The following is a 12453-nucleotide window of genomic DNA, read 5'->3' as shown; positions in this document are numbered from 1 at the left end:
GACCCCACGCAGCCTGACTCATCACCCATGATGCCACCAGGACCCACTCACCTATGCTGGTCACTGCCAGGGGGTCTGCTGGGCAGAAGGGCTCACTGAAAGACACAGGGAAGAATGGGGGCTTAGGAAGGAGCCACCAAAGTACCCTGCCCCCAGGTAAGGGGAGGGCTGACACCAAGCCCACATAGTGAGCCTGGGCTGCTTCACGGAGGAGTGCAGAGACAGGGTTGGGCATCCTCTAGATGCCCTCAGAGCCTCCAGGTCTCCAGCCCAAAATACAGAGGACCTCACAGGGAACTCATGTTTCCCAGCATCCTCTTCCAAAATTCTCACCCAGGCTGGGCCTCAGCGTAATCCTATTGAGCATGATTTTTATGTCATCACCTCTCTTCAGACAATATAAGGTTCTCATCATCGACCCAACCCAGGGCACCCCCTCCCCACACACCTATCCAGAAGGACCAAGATGTGCTCACCAAGCTCAATGCAGGAGACCAGGACCCAGGAGGGCCTGAGCTTCAGCTCAACAGGGGTTTGGCAACTGGCCACTGGCCTGGGTCCAGTGGGCACAACGCAAGTCTTCCTCTGGGGTCACCATCTGGAGGGACAGGGGACAGATGTCGAAATGGGGCTTCATGCCTCTGTGCGGGAAAGTGAGGAGGGGGTGCTGGGGCTCACATGCTCTCCCTCCATGGACCCATGTGATGGGATCTATATGAAATAATGACAGTCATGGACCCAGGGAACCCTTGGCCCTCTCTGCCACCAAACCCTCAAAGGACAGAGGAGGCGAGAGACTGGGTTCAGGCAAGATGCCCAGGCTGTGCCATACAGCAGCCCCTGCAGCACCTCCACTGCTTATGGTGGCTCCACTGCATGACTCTGGACCACAACAGAACCCCTGGGCAGGGTCCAAGGTCACCAACCAGCTCACGGCCAACCAAGGAGGGTGGCCCGGATGCCAGGTACTGCCGCTGACCTGGCAGGCCCACAGCCTGCCCCAGTACAGGGAGGACACCCACCCAGGCTCCCTCTCCAAGCACGCACCAGAAATCGCAGCCTGGGGCCCAGGGCCACATGCTTTCTCTGCTGGGTCCTCATCCACATCCCAGACCCCTGTCAAACACAGAGCTGGACCACACTTGGCCAATCAGGAGCCACATGGTGCCCCCTCCTTTCCTTGGGCCCAAGACCCTCCCACCCTAGAGGTGACCCCATAGCTCAGAAGCAGCCTGGGCAACAAATTCCTGGGACAGGTCCCTTATGAGGGGGCCTTCAAACCTCTGGACGCAACCCATCCCACCATTGACCTCGAAGAAAGGGTGACCCCCAGCAGCAGGCGGGCTGCACCCTTGACCCAAAGCCCATGATCCCAGGGCCAGCCTGGAGCACCATGAAGCACCAGCCATGGCTCAGCTTTGACCCAACCAGTTGATGCCAAGCTGCCACCCACCAGGTTCCAGGAAGCGCCACTGGGGTCGCCCATAGCTCAGCAGGGTCATTCGCATTCAGGGCCATGAGTGGGGTGTGATCCTTGAATCTCCACAGGCTGACCCCATGGGCCCAACTGCCCACCCCTCTCTGGGGAAGGGACAGACTCACACACCATGTGTCAGCTGGGAGCTGCCCTGCATGAGGCTAAAGGAACCCTTTCCAGACTGGACCACTCTCACCACTGCAGGGCTTCACGGAAGGCATCGTCTTGGGTCTGATTCCCCAGGAAGCTGCCATCCTAGAGGACAAACCCATCTCTCCACAGTGGAAATTCAGGTCAACTCCCTGAGGAAACCCTCCTGCCTGAAGGCTAATACTTGGTAACCCCACACGCAGCCTGACTCATCACCCATGATGCCGCCAGGATCCACTCACCTATGCTGGTCAATGCCAAGAGTCTGCTGGGCAGAAGAGCTCACTGAAAGACACAGGGGAGAATGGGAGCTCAGGAAGGAGCCACCAAAGTGCCCCGCACCTGGGTAACAGGAGTGCTCACATAGTGAGCCTGGGCTGCCTCACGGAGGAGTGCAGAGACAGGGTTGGGCACCCTCCAGATGCCCTCAGAGCCTCCAGGTCTGCAGCCCAAAATACAGTGGATCTCACGGGGAACTCATGTTTCCCAGCGTCCTCTTCCAAAATTCTCCCCTAGGCTGGGCCTCAGCGTAATCCTATTGAGCATGATTTTTATGTCATCACCTCTCTTCAGACAATAAAAGGTTCTCATCATCGACCCAACCCAGGGCACCCGCCTACCCACACACGTATCCAGCAGGACCGAGATGTGCTCACCAAGCTCAATGCAGGAGACCAGGGCCCAGGAGGGCCTGAGCTTCAGCGCAACAGGGGTTGGGCAACTGGCTCACGGCCGCTGGCCCGGGGCCAGCGGGCACAATGCGAGTCTTCCTCTGGGGTCACCATCTGGAGGGACAGGGGATAGGTGTCCAAACAGGGCTTCATGCCTCTGTTTGGGAAAGGGAGGAAGGTGTGCTGGCTCACACATGCTCTCCCTCCATGGACCCATGTGATGGGATCTATATGAAATAATGACAATCATAGACCCAGGGAACCCTTGGCCCTCTCTGCCACCAAACTCTCAAAGGACAGGGTAGGCGAGTCACTGGGTTCAGGCAAGATGCCCAGGCTGTGCCATACAGCAGCCCCTGTGACACCTCCACTGCCCATGCTGGCTCCATTACACGACTCTGGACCACAACAGAACCCCTGGGCAGGTTCCAAGGTCATCAACCAGCTTACTGCCAACTAAGGAGGCTGGCCTGGATGCCAGGCACTGCTGTCGACCTGGCAGTCCCACAGCCTGCCCCTGTACAGGGAGGACACCAACTCAGGCTCCCTCTCCAAGCACGCACCAGCAATCGCAGCCAGGGGTCAAGCGCCACGTGTTTTCTCTGGGGGGTCCTCACACACACCCAAGACCCCTGTCAAAAACAGAGCTGGGCCACACTTGGCCAATCAGGAGCTACATAGTGCCCTCTCCTTTCCTTGGGCCCAAGACCCCACCATCCTGGAGGTGACCCCATGGCTCAGGAGCAGCCTGGGCCACAAAGTCCCAGGACAGGTCCCTCATGAGGGGGCCTTCCAACCTGGGGACATGACCGTTCCCACCACTGACCTCGAATAAGGGGTGACCCCCAGCAGCAGGCGGGCTGAATCCTTGACCCAAAGCCCATGAGTCCCAGGGTTGGACTACAGCTCGACAAAGCACCAGCCATGGCTCAGCCTTGACCCAACCAGTTGAAGCCGAGTCGCCACCCACCAGGCTCATGGAGGCGCCACTGGGGTGGCCCATTGCTCAACAGGGTCATTCGCATTTAGTGCCATGAGTGGGGCGTGATCCTTGAATCTCCACAACCTGACCCCATGGGCCTGATTGCCCACCCCTCTCTGGGGAGGGAGAGTCCCCGTGTGATCCCTGTGCCACCCCAGAGCCTCTGCTGTCCCGCTCATTTGTCTTGGGCAGTCTTCAAGGAAAGACTTGCACATGAAGTGTCAGCTGGGAGCTGCCCTGCATGAGACTGAAGGAACCCTTTCCAGACTGGACCACTGTCACCCCTGCAGGGCTTCAGGGAAGGCATCGTCTTGGGTCTGATCCCCCAGGAAGCTGCCTTCCTAGAGGACAAACCCATGTCGCCACAGTGAAAATTCAGGTCAACTCCCTGAGGAAACCCTCCTGCCTGAAGGCCAATACTTGGTAACCCCACACGCAGCCTGACTCATCACCCATGATGCCGCCAGGATCCACTCACCTATGCTGGTCAATGCCAAGAGTCTGCTGGGCAGAAGAGCTCACTGAAAGACACAGGGGAGAATGGAAGCTCAGGAAGGAGCCACCAAAGTGCCCCGCACCTGCGTAACAGGAGTGCTCACATAGTGAGCCTGGGCTGCCTCACGGAGGAGTGCAGAGACAGGGTTGGGCACCCTCCAGATGCCCTCAGAGCCTCCAGGTCTGCAGCCCAAAATACAGTGGACCTCACAGGGAACTCATGTTTTCCACTGTCGTCTTCCAAAATTCTCCCCTAGGCTGGGCCTCAGCGTAATCCTATTGAGCATGATTTTTATGTCATCACCTCTCTTCAGACAATATAAGGTTCTCATCATCGACCCAACCCAGGGCACCCGCCTACCCACACACGTATCCAGCAGGACCGAGATGTGCTCACCAAGCTCAATGCAGGAGACCAGGGCCCAGGAGGGCCTGAGCTTCAGCGCAACAGGGGTTGGGCAACTGGCTCACGGCCGCTGGCCCGGGGCCAGCGGGCACAATGCGAGTCTTCCTCTGGGGTCACCATCTGGAGGGACAGGGGATAGGTGTCCAAACAGGGCTTCACGCCTCTGTTTGGGAAAGGGAGGAAGGTGTGCTGGCTCACACATGCTCTCCCTCCATGGACCCATGTGATGGGATCTATATGAAATAATGACAATCATAGACCCAGGGAACCCTTGGCCCTCTCTGCCACCAAACTCTCAAAGGACAGGGTAGGCGAGTCACTGGGTTCAGGCAAGATGCCCAGGCTGTGCCATACAGCAGCCCCTGTGACACCTCCACTGCCCATGCTGGCTCCATTACACGACTCTGGACCACAACAGAACCCCTGGGCAGGTTCCAAGGTCATCAACCAGCTTACTGCCAACTAAGGAGGCTGGCCTGGATGCCAGGCACTGCTGTCGACCTGGCAGTCCCACAGCCTGCCCCTGTACAGGGAGGACACCAACTCAGGCTCCCTCTCCAAGCACGCACCAGCAATCGCAGCCAGGGGTCAAGCGCCACGTGTTTTCTCTGGGGGGTCCTCACACACACCCAAGACCCCTGTCAAAAACAGAGCTGGGCCACACTTGGCCAATCAGGAGCTACATAGTGCCCTCTCCTTTCCTTGGGCCCAAGACCCCACCATCCTGGAGGTGACCCCATGGCTCAGGAGCAGCCTGGGCCACAAAGTCCCAGGACAGGTCCCTCATGAGGGGGCCTTCCAACCTGGGGACATGACCGTTCCCACCACTGACCTCGAATAAGGGGTGACCCCCAGCAGCAGGCGGGCTGAATCCTTGACCCAAAGCCCATGAGTCCCAGGGTTGGACTACAGCTCGACAAAGCACCAGCCATGGCTCAGCCTTGACCCAACCAGTTGAAGCCGAGTCGCCACCCACCAGGCTCATGGAGGCGCCACTGGGGTGGCCCATTGCTCAACAGGGTCATTCGCATTTAGTGCCATGAGTGGGGCGTGATCCTTGAATCTCCACAACCTGACCCCATGGGCCTGATTGCCCACCCCTCTCTGGGGAGGGAGAGTCCCCGTGTGATCCCTGTGCCACCCCAGAGCCTCTGCTGTCCCGCTCATTTGTCTTGGGCAGTCTTCAAGGAAAGACTTGCACATGAAGTGTCAGCTGGGAGCTGCCCTGCATGAGACTGAAGGAACCCTTTCCAGACTGGACCACTGTCACCCCTGCAGGGCTTCAGGGAAGGCATCGTCTTGGGTCTGATCCCCCAGGAAGCTGCCTTCCTAGAGGACAAACCCATGTCGCCACAGTGAAAATTCAGGTCAACTCCCTGAGGAAACCCTCCTGCCTGAAGGCCAATACTTGGTAACCCCACACGCAGCCTGACTCATCACCCATGATGCCGCCAGGATCCACTCACCTATGCTGGTCAATGCCAAGAGTCTGCTGGGCAGAAGAGCTCACTGAAAGACACAGGGGAGAATGGAAGCTCAGGAAGGAGCCACCAAAGTGCCCCGCACCTGCGTAACAGGAGTGCTCACATAGTGAGCCTGGGCTGCCTCACGGAGGAGTGCAGAGACAGGGTTGGGCACCCTCCAGATGCCCTCAGAGCCTCCAGGTCTGCAGCCCAAAATACAGTGGACCTCACAGGGAACTCATGTTTTCCACTGTCGTCTTCCAAAATTCTCCCCTAGGCTGGGCCTCAGCGTAATCCTATTGAGCATGATTTTTATGTCATCACCTCTCTTCAGACAATATAAGGTTCTCATCATCGACCCAACCCAGGGCACCCGCCTACCCACACACGTATCCAGCAGGACCGAGATGTGCTCACCAAGCTCAATGCAGGAGACCAGGGCCCAGGAGGGCCTGAGCTTCAGCGCAACAGGGGTTGGGCAACTGGCTCACGGCCACTGGCCTGGGGCCAGCGGGCACAATGCAAGTCTTCCTCTGGGGTCACCATCTGGAGGGACAGGGGATAGGTGTCCAAACAGGGCTTCACGCCTCTGTTTGGGAAAGGGAGGAAGGTGTGCTGGCTCACACATGCTCTCCTTCCATGGACCCATGTGATGGGATCTATATGAAATAATGACAATCATGGACCCAGGGAACCCTTGGCCCTCTCTGCCACCAAACTCTCAAAGGACAGGGTAGGCGAGTCACTGGGTTCAGGCAAGATGCCCAGGCTGTGCCATACAGCAGCCCCTGTGACACCTCCACTGCCCATGCTGGCTCCACTGCACGACTCTGGACCACAACAGAACCCCTGGGCAGGGTCCAAGGTCATCAACCAGCTTACGGCCAACTAAGGAGGCTGGCCTGGATGCCAGGCACTGCTGTCGACCTGGCAGTCCCACAGCCTGCCCCGGTACAGGGAGGACACCAGCTCAGGCTCCCTCTCGAAGCACGCACCAGCAATCGCAGCCTGGGGTCAAGCGCCACGTGCTTTCTCTGGGGGGTCCTCACACACACCCAAGACCCCTGTCAAACAGAGAGCTGGGCCACAGTTGGCCAATCAGGAGCTACATAGTGCCCTCTCCTTTCCTTGGGCCCAAGACCCCACCATCCTGGAGGTGACCCCATGGCTCAGGAGCAGCCTGGGCCACAAAGTCCCAGGACAGGTCCCTCATGAGGGGGCCTTCCAACCTGGGGACGTGACCGTTCCCACCACTGACCTCGAATAAGGGGTGACCCCCAGCAGCAGGCGGGCTGAATCCTTGACCCAAAGCCCATGAGTCCCAGGGTTGGACTACAGCTCGACAAAGCACCAGCCATGGCTCAGCCTTGACCCAACCAGTTGAAGCCGAGTCGCCACCCACCAGGCTCATGGAGGCGCCACTGGGGTGGCCCATTGCTCAACAGGGTCATTCGCATTTAGTGCCATGAGTGGGGCGTGATCCTTGAATCTCCACAACCTGACCCCATGGGCCTGATTGCCCACCCCTCTCTGGGGAGGGAGAGTCCCCGTGTGATCCCTGTGCCACCCCAGAGCCTCTGCTGTCCCGCTCATTTGTCTTGGGCAGTCTTCAAGGAAAGACTTGCACATGAAGTGTCAGCTGGGAGCTGCCCTGCATGAGACTGAAGGAACCCTTTCCAGACTGGACCACTGTCACCCCTGCAGGGCTTCAGGGAAGGCATCGTCTTGGGTCTGATCCCCCAGGAAGCTGCCTTCCTAGAGGACAAACCCATGTCGCCACAGTGAAAATTCAGGTCAACTCCCTGAGGAAACCCTCCTGCCTGAAGGCCAATACTTGGTAACCCCACACGCAGCCTGACTCATCACCCATGATGCCGCCAGGATCCACTCACCTATGCTGGTCAATGCCAAGAGGCTGCTGGGCAGAAGAGCTCACTGAAAGACACAGGGGAGAATGGAAGCTCAGGAAGGAGCCACCAAAGTGCCCCGCACCTGCGTAACAGGAGTGCTCACATAGTGAGCCTGGGCTGCCTCACGGAGGAGTGCAGAGACAGGGTTGGGCACCCTCCAGATGCCCTCAGAGCCTCCAGGTCTGCAGCCCAAAATACAGTGGACCTCACAGGGAACTCATGTTTTCCACTGTCGTCTTCCAAAATTCTCCCCTAGGCTGGGCCTCAGCGTAATCCTATTGAGCATGATTTTTATGTCATCACCTCTCTTCAGACAATATAAGGTTCTCATCATCGACCCAACCCAGGGCACCCGCCTACCCACACACGTATCCAGCAGGACCGAGATGTGCTCACCAAGCTCAATGCAGGAGACCAGGGCCCAGGAGGGCCTGAGCTTCAGCGCAACAGGGGTTGGGCAACTGGCTCACGGCCACTGGCCTGGGGCCAGCGGGCACAATGCAAGTCTTCCTCTGGGGTCACCATCTGGAGGGACAGGGGATAGGTGTCCAAACAGGGCTTCACGCCTCTGTTTGGGAAAGGGAGGAAGGTGTGCTGGCTCACACATGCTCTCCTTCCATGGACCCATGTGATGGGATCTATATGAAATAATGACAATCATGGACCCAGGGAACCCTTGGCCCTCTCTGCCACCAAACTCTCAAAGGACAGGGTAGGCGAGTCACTGGGTTCAGGCAAGATGCCCAGGCTGTGCCATACAGCAGCCCCTGTGACACCTCCACTGCCCATGCTGGCTCCACTGCACGACTCTGGACCACAACAGAACCCCTGGGCAGGGTCCAAGGTCATCAACCAGCTTACGGCCAACTAAGGAGGCTGGCCTGGATGCCAGGCACTGCTGTCGACCTGGCAGTCCCACAGCCTGCCCCGGTACAGGGAGGACACCAGCTCAGGCTCCCTCTCGAAGCACGCACCAGCAATCGCAGCCTGGGGTCAAGCGCCACGTGCTTTCTCTGGGGGGTCCTCACACACACCCAAGACCCCTGTCAAACAGAGAGCTGGGCCACAGTTGGCCAATCAGGAGCTACACAGTGCCCTCTCCTTTCCTTGGGCCCAAGACCCCACCATCCTGGAGGTGACCCCATGGCTCAGGAGCAGCCTGGGCCACAAATTCCCAGGACAGGTCCCTCATGAGGGGGCCTTCCAACCTGGGGATGTGACCCTTCCCACCACTGACCTCGAATTAGGGGTGACCCCCAGCAGCAGGCGGGCTGAATCCTTGACCCAAAGCCCATGAGTCCCAGGGTCGGCCTACAGCACGACAAAGCACCAGCCATGGCTCAGCCTTGACCCAACCAGTTGAAGCCGAGTCGCCACCCACCAGGCTCATGGAGGCGCCACTGGGGTGGCCCATTGCTCAACAGGGTCATTCGCATTTAGTGCCATGAGTGGGGTGTGATCCTTCAATCTCCACAACCTGACCCCATGGGCCTGATTGCCCACCCCTCTCTGGGGAGGGAGAGTCCCCGTGTGATCCCTGTGCCACCCCAGAGCCTCTGCTGTCCTGCTCATTTGTCTTGGGCAGTCTTCAAGGAAAGACTTGCAAACGAAGAGTCAGCTGGGAGCTACCCTGCATGAGACTGAAGGAACCCTTTCCAGACTGGACCACTGTCACCCCTGCAGGGCTTCAGGGAAGGCATCGTCTTGGGTCTGATTCCCCAGGAAGCCACCCTCCTGGAGGACAAACCCATCTCTCCACAGTGGAAATTCAGGTCGACTCCCCGAGGAAAGCCTCCTGCCTGAAGGCTAATACTTGGTGACCCCACGCAGCCTGACTCATCACCCATGATGCCACCAGGACCCACTCACCTATGCTGGTCACTGCCAGGGGGTCTGCTGGGCAGAAGGGCTCACTGAAAGACACAGGGAAGAATGGGGGCTTAGGAAGGAGCCACCAAAGTACCCTGCCCCCAGGTAAGGGGAGGGCTGACACCAAGCCCACATAGTGAGCCTGGGCTGTCTCACGGAGGAGCGCAGAGATAGGGTTGGGAACCCTCCAGATGCCCTCAGAGCCTCCAGGTCTCCAGCCCAAAATACAGTGGACCTCACAGGGAACTCATGTTTCCCAGCATCCTCTTCCAAAATTCTCACCCAGGCTGGGCCTCAGCGTAATCCTATTGAGCATGATTTTTATGTCATCACCTCTCTTCAGACAATATAAGGTTCTCATCATCGACCCAACCCAGGGCACCCCCTCCCCACACACCTATCCAGAAGGACCAAGATGTGCTCACCAAGCTCAATGCAGGAGACCAGGACCCAGGAGGGCCTGAGCTTCAGCTCAACAGGGGTTTGGCAACTGGCCACTGGCCTGGGTCCAGTGGGCACAACGCAAGTCTTCCTCTGGGGTCACCATCTGGAGGGACAGGGGACAGATGTCGAAATGGGGCTTCATGCCTCTGTAGGAAAGTGAGGAGGGGGTGCTGGGGCTCACATGCTCTCCCTCCATGGACCCATGTGATGGGATCTATATGAAATAATGACAGTCATGGACCCAGGGAACCCTTGGCCCTCTCTGCCACCAAACCCTCAAAGGACAGAGGAGGCGAGAGACTGGGTTCAGGCAAGATGCCCAGGCTGTGCCATAAAGCAGCCCCTGCAGCACCTCCACTGCTTATGGTGGCTCCACTGCATGACTGTGGACCACAACAGAAACCCTGGGCAGGGTCCAAGGTCACCAACCAGCTCACGGCTAACCAAGGAGGCTGGCCCGGATGCCAGGCACTGCCGCTGACCTGGCAGTCCCACAGCCTGCCCCAGTACAGGGAGGACACCCACCCAGGCTCCCTCTCCAAGCACGCACCAGCAATCGCAGCCTGGGGTCAAGCGCCACGTGCTTTCTCTGGGGGGTCCTCACACACACCCCAGACCCCTGTCAAACACAGAGCTGGGCCACACTTGGCCAATCAGGAGCTACATAGTGCCCTCTCCTTTCCTTGGGCCCAAGACCCCACCATCCTGGAGGTGACCTCATGGCTCAGGAGCAGCCTGGGCCACAAATTCACAGGACAGGTCCCTCATGAGGGGGCTTTCCAATCTGGGTACGTGACCCTTCCCACCAATGACCTCGAATAAGGGGTGATCCCCAGCAGCAGGTGGGCTGCATCCTTGACCCAAAGCCCATGAGTCCCAGGGTCGGCCTACAGCACGACAAAGCACCAGCCATGGGTCAGCCTTGACCCAACCAGTTGAAGCCGAGTCGCCACCCACCAGGCTCATGGAGGCGCCACTGGGGTGGCCCATTGCTCAACAGGGTCATTCGCATTTAGTGCCATGAGTGGGGTGTGATCCTTCAATCTCCACAACCTGACCCCATGGGCCTGATTGCCCACCCCTCTCTGGGGAGGGAGAGTCCCCGTGTGATCCCTGTGCCACCCCAGAGCCTCTGCTGTCCTGCTCATTTGTCTTGGGCAGTCTTCAAGGAAAGACTTGCAAACGAAGAGTCAGCTGGGAGCTGCCCTGCATGAGACTGAAGGAACCCTTTCCAGACTGGACCACTGTCACCCCTGCAGGGCTTCAGGGAAGGCATCGTCTTGGGTCTGATTCCCCAGGAAGCCACCCTCCTGGAGGACAAACCCATCTCTCCACAGTGGAAATTCAGGTCGACTCCCCGAGGAAAACCTCCTGCCTGAAGGCTAATACTTGGTGACCCCACGCAGCCTGACTCATCACCCATGATGCCACCAGGACACACTCACCTATGCTGGTCACTGCCAGGGGGTCTGCTGGGCAGAAGGGCTCACTGAAAGACACAGGGAAGAATGGGGGCTTAGGAAGGATCCACCAAAGTACCCTGCCCCCAGGTAAGGGGAGGGCTGACACCAAGCCCACATAGTGAGCCTGGGCTGCTTCACGGAGGAGTGCAGAGACAGGGTTGGGCATCCTCTAGATGCCCTCAGAGCCTCCAGGTCTCCAGCCCAAAATACAGAGGACCTCACAGGGAACTCATGTTTCCCAGCATCCTCTTCCAAAATTCTCACCCAGGCTGGGCCTCAGCGTAATCCTATTGAGCATGATTTTTATGTCATCACCTCTCTTCAGACAATATAAGGTTCTCATCATCGACCCAACCCAGGGCACCCCCTCCCCACACACCTATCCAGAAGGACCAAGATGTGCTCACCAAGCTCAATGCAGGAGACCAGGACCCAGGAGGGCCTGAGCTTCAGCTCAACAGGGGTTTGGCTACTGGCCACTGGCCTGGGTCCAGTGGGCACAACGCAAGTCTTCCTCTGGGGTCACCATCTGGAGGGACAGGGGACAGATGTCGAAATGGGGCTTCATGCCTCTGTGCGGGAAAGTGAGGAGGGGGTGCTGGGGCTCACATGCTCTCCCTCCATGGACCCATGTGATGGGATCTATATGAAATAATGACAGTCATGGACCCAGGGAACCCTTGGCCCTCTCTGCCACCAAACCCTCAAAGGACAGAGGAGGCGAGAGACTGGGTTCAGGCAAGATGCCCAGGCTGTGCCATACAGCAGCTCCTGCAGCACCTCCACTGCTTATGGTGGCTCCACTGCATGACTCTGGACCACAACAGAACCCCTGGGCAGGGTCCAAGGTCACCAACCAGCTCACGGCCAACCAAGGAGGCTGGCCCGGATGCCAGGCACTGCCGCTGACCTGGCAGTCCCACAGCCTGCCCCAGTACAGGGAGGACACCCACCCAGGCTCCCTCTCCAAGCACGCACCAGAAATCGCAGCCTGGGGCCCAGGGCCACATGCTTTCTCTGCTGGGTCCTCATCCACATCCCAGACCCCTGTCAAACACAGAGCTGGACCACACTTGGGCAATCAGGAGCCACATGGTGCCCCCTCCTTTCCTTGGGCCCAGGA

General features: G+C 58.6%; 1 protein-coding gene and 7 non-coding genes across 8 annotated transcripts in view; all 8 read right to left on the bottom strand.

Annotated features, from left to right (window-relative positions):
* Positions 1–12453, bottom strand: part of LOC105499088 (collagen alpha-1(XXVII) chain B-like) — a 252065-nt gene that overhangs the window by 100698 nt on the left and 138914 nt on the right. The window contains exons 70-75 of the mRNA XM_071099387.1: positions 11738–11859; positions 11313–11356; positions 9849–9970; positions 9424–9467; positions 477–598; positions 52–95 (exon numbers count right to left, since the gene is read on the bottom strand). The gene's annotated coding sequence lies outside the window, so the exon portion shown is untranslated. The remainder of the gene's footprint in view (positions 1–51; positions 96–476; positions 599–9423; positions 9468–9848; positions 9971–11312; positions 11357–11737; positions 11860–12453) is intronic.
* On the bottom strand, positions 341–421 carry LOC139355548 (small nucleolar RNA SNORD115). The gene has a single exon (XR_011606333.1). It is a non-coding gene; the product is annotated as a small nucleolar RNA SNORD115 (small nucleolar RNA).
* LOC139355558 (small nucleolar RNA SNORD115) lies at positions 2147–2227 on the bottom strand. Its single transcript, XR_011606343.1, has one exon. It is a non-coding gene; the product is annotated as a small nucleolar RNA SNORD115 (small nucleolar RNA).
* Positions 4036–4116, bottom strand: LOC139355547 (small nucleolar RNA SNORD115). The gene has a single exon (XR_011606332.1). It is a non-coding gene; the product is annotated as a small nucleolar RNA SNORD115 (small nucleolar RNA).
* LOC139355546 (small nucleolar RNA SNORD115) lies at positions 5925–6005 on the bottom strand. Its single transcript, XR_011606331.1, has one exon. It is a non-coding gene; the product is annotated as a small nucleolar RNA SNORD115 (small nucleolar RNA).
* Positions 7814–7894, bottom strand: LOC139355545 (small nucleolar RNA SNORD115). The gene has a single exon (XR_011606330.1). It is a non-coding gene; the product is annotated as a small nucleolar RNA SNORD115 (small nucleolar RNA).
* LOC139355544 (small nucleolar RNA SNORD115) lies at positions 9713–9793 on the bottom strand. The gene has a single exon (XR_011606329.1). It is a non-coding gene; the product is annotated as a small nucleolar RNA SNORD115 (small nucleolar RNA).
* On the bottom strand, positions 11602–11682 carry LOC112423124 (small nucleolar RNA SNORD115). Its single transcript, XR_003013594.1, has one exon. It is a non-coding gene; the product is annotated as a small nucleolar RNA SNORD115 (small nucleolar RNA).

The sequence above is a fragment of the Macaca nemestrina genome, chromosome 7, assembly GCF_043159975.1.
Source record: "Macaca nemestrina isolate mMacNem1 chromosome 7, mMacNem.hap1, whole genome shotgun sequence".
NCBI classification, from domain to species: Eukaryota; Metazoa; Chordata; class Mammalia; order Primates; family Cercopithecidae; genus Macaca; species Macaca nemestrina.
The sequence above is the reverse complement of the archived record's forward strand: the minus strand, read 5'-3'. Positions and strand labels throughout refer to the sequence as shown.